General features: G+C 41.3%; 1 pseudogene; it reads left to right on the plus strand.

Annotated features, from left to right (window-relative positions):
• The first annotated feature begins 692 nt into the window (after positions 1–692).
• On the plus strand, positions 693–810 carry LOC126093152 (5S ribosomal RNA; annotated as a pseudogene).
• Positions 811–3,775: the final 2,965 nt, after the last annotated feature.

Genomic DNA, 3,775 nt, shown 5'->3' on the forward strand with positions numbered 1-3,775 from the left:
GCCTTGGTGTTTACTGGGTGCCTCTGAGGCACGTCCGCGCTGCCTGGTAATAAATTTTAAGCTCATTAGTGGCTAAGTTATTAAGTAGTGGCTATATTACTTGATGGTCTCATCGTGGAACCTTATTTAAAGTTTTAGTCAAAGTTGTACATCTCCTTTGGAATATTCTTGCATTAACCACGTCATGAATTTCAGGAAGCTAAGTGTTTTCTAAAGGGTCTTGATTATTATCTTACGCAAATATTTCCAAATCCCTTAACAGTCATTACTGGTCTGTGCCTTAATTGGGATTGTACTTACCTCATATATGGGCAACCTTTGTCTATTTTGCTATTTTGTTACTTGATAAAATTTACAGTAGACTTTATGCTGATTTTAGCAGTGTGTTTGCTCTCTTGTGTGTTAATGATCTGTTTGTTAAAAAAATAGTTAGTTTTCCAAAAGTGCTTAAGTGACCTTTTCTTAAATTGTCTTAAGGATATCTTTGTTGTTGCTCTTTGAGCAGCTTCTGTTTTGTAAGGAGAGAATTAAAAAGTTGATATTTTACATGCATTCTGCCAGTGTGCGTCGTGGTTTGTTCAGGTAAAGTTATTTGTTAAAGCGAATTATTGTTGTAAACAACTAATTACCCTGTCGCTCACCATTACTTGTGATTATTGTATTTATTTATTAATGCTATTATGTTGTAGCTAGGCAACGGCCTTGCCGCAGTGGATACACCGGTTCTCGTGAGATCACCGAAGTCAAGCGCTGTCGGGCGTGGTCGGCACTTGGCTGGGTGACCATCCAGGCCGCCATGTGCTGTTGCCATTTTTCAGGGTGCACTCAGACTCGTGATGCCAATTGAGCAGCTACTCGACCGAACAGTAGCGGCTTCGGTCAAGAATACCATCATAACCACCGGGAGAGCGGTGTGCTGACCCCTCGTCCCTCCTATCCGCATCCTCCACTGAGGATGACACGGCGGTCGGATGGTCCCGGTAGGCCACTCTAGGCCTGAAGACGGAGTGCTTTTTTTATTTATTATGTTATAGCTAAATATATGTAACCATTTAAACTACAAATGATGCTGCTATTTTGGGTTCGCCATTCCATGCTTTCCTTGTCCTACCCCATCCTGTGTTTAGGGATTTGAATAAATGCTTCAGTAGAAATTTCTCGTCTAACCAAAGCTCCAGAGGATCTATTCTGGCACCAGGTAACGGCTCAGGTCATTATGACGTTAAGGGGCTCCGGAAAGGCTCAAAATCATATAAAGTTCAATTTTTACTTTTTTGCGTTTTCTGAATCTGCAGACTATTACCTTTTAATATATATATAATTTATTCAATTCCGAAGACTACAACTATTTTTAAATTTTTTTTGAAATGTGTTCTACATGGGCGTGACCCACTGTGGCGCTGTTAAACTGCTGTCAAATGGTGTTATTATTAACGTCCGTGTTCATCAGGTACATTTTAGTGATGTGAGATAAAGTATGTGTTGTGGCTAACCTATTTTTAGAGACTTAGCAGCACCTGAACTGTTGAAAAAGTGTATTCATGGAAAAACTCAAAACCCCAATGAAAGTGTAAATAGTGTTATATGGTCGAGAATCCCCAAGACTGTATTTGTTGGAATAGAAACACTTCACTTTGGTGTGTATGATGCTGTTGCGACTTTCAATGATGGCAACATTGTAAGGTGCAAGGTATTTAGAAATATGGGAATGAAGATAGGTTCTAACATGGTACGAGCGATGCTTACTTTAGGCAAGGAACGCCTTCGGGCTGCAGACAGGGCTGTAAAGAGTCTAGAAATACAAGCAAGAGTAAACAGGAGGAGGAACAAGAGGAAGCTGGAGGAGGATTTTGCAGAGGATGAAGATAATCCATCCTATGGGCCTGGAATGCACTAAAAAGTTAATCCAATCTTTGTCGCTCGATTCCCAAAACTTTTATTTTCTCATACTAATTACATGTTTTCTAAGGATCTTCCAAACATATTTGTTTCAAACTTTCAGTAAATGTTACACAGTACCTTCTGCATAATTTAACACAGCCTTTTTCCAAAAAACTGTATATTTTTGAATATATAAATAAAAAATTGCAAAAAAATGTTGTGAATTTTCATTACAATTGAAAAAAAATCATCTTTAATAACTGAACTAAAATTTTGTAAAATCCCTGTGTTAAGTTGTAGCCCATATTCCAATAAATAATCTGTAAAAAGTTCGACTTCCTACCTCAATACTTTGTGAGGAGAGATGGAATTTATAAGCGTTATTTTAACATTGCAAGTATAGGGCGTTCCGGAGCACCTTAACAATATCGTTAAGTTCTGCTAGGAGATACCGGTACCTGAAGTGTAATTAACTGAAGATGTGACAGTGTCAATACAAACGTTAACTACTGAGGCAAAAGCATCACTATCAAAGCTGTGCTGCTTCCTTGACGTTCAACAATTTTTGAGAGTCGCTCTGGACTTGAGAAATCGATGCGTCAGCGCAGGGTCTCACTGATGGCAGTCTTCGGACTGCTTGTGGTAGGCGGTGCAGTCCTGGCAGTCTTTCGACAATTCTTCTTATTTGAAGACTGGAACTATACTGTAGCGAAACCAATGCATCTGCTGCACGGTCTGCAGACAAACACTGTTGCAGTCATGGGGTAGCGACAGGCACATGTACTGATGGCGGAAGTATCTCGCACTCATGACATAAAAGCGCCGTATATGGACGGAATTGCCAATGGTACTCAGGTGCTTCGTGTGAAAATCTTTCCGATGTGATTATAGCCGTACGATGATAATTAATAGACTTTCAAAGCGGAGTGTTAGATGGAACTGGATGCAAGGGGCATTCCATTTCAGAAATTATTAGGGGATTCAGTATTCCGCCATCCACAGTGTCAAGAGTGTCTCGGAAATATCACATTTGAGGCATTACCTTCCACCACGGACTACTGAGTAGCCGGTGGCCTACACTTAAGGGGAGGTTTACTATCTTTTGGTTCAAAAAATCGATTTTTTACTTGCGTTTTTGGACCAATAAAAGCGTTTAGAATCCACCCCTGAAATAGTTTTTCCGAATACGGAAGGGAAATGTTTGTTATTCGCGGTTGAACAAAAAAAATGCACCTGCCTGAAATCGGCCTTTTTTCACAAACCACTTTTTTTTCGGGATTTCGACTTTTTAGCCGCGAAAAATTGTTCTATGTGCTTGCCCATGACTAAAACTGATAAAGTGATCAAGGAGCTTACGACGTACTACAATCCGACGGTATTCCAATTCGCTGGAAGAGATAAAGGCAATTTGGGCAAGGTATTTTCACAATTGTTCGACGGATGACCACCCACAACAACAAAATTGTCCGGCTGGGGAAACTAGTTGGTGCAAGTGGCGCGTTCCTGAGGCTACCGGACATCTGGACGAATATCAACACGACCACCCGCTCTCCAAAGTTCAAAAAGTGATTCATCCGATCTACGAGGCCCTTTCGGAGGACGAGCTATTGTACCGGTGCTTGGGAGGAAACACAAAAAATTCAAATGAAAGATTGAACGCGTGTGTTTGGAAGTTAGCCCACAAGCATTTGCATTCTTGTGCGAAGATTGTGGAGATTGCGACTTTCCTGGCAGTGAGCAGCTTCAACGAAGGGTATTCAGCAATTCTGAGGACCATGACAACGATGGACGTCACCCTGGGACTCTATTCGGCGCAGTTCGCCAAGCATTCGGACGACCACCGGATTCAAGCGGCCGAAAACCGCTTGTCACCGGCCGTACGAGCGACTCTGGA

Source organism: Schistocerca cancellata, chromosome 7 (genome assembly GCF_023864275.1).
Source record: "Schistocerca cancellata isolate TAMUIC-IGC-003103 chromosome 7, iqSchCanc2.1, whole genome shotgun sequence".
Classification (NCBI taxonomy): domain Eukaryota; kingdom Metazoa; phylum Arthropoda; class Insecta; order Orthoptera; family Acrididae; genus Schistocerca; species Schistocerca cancellata.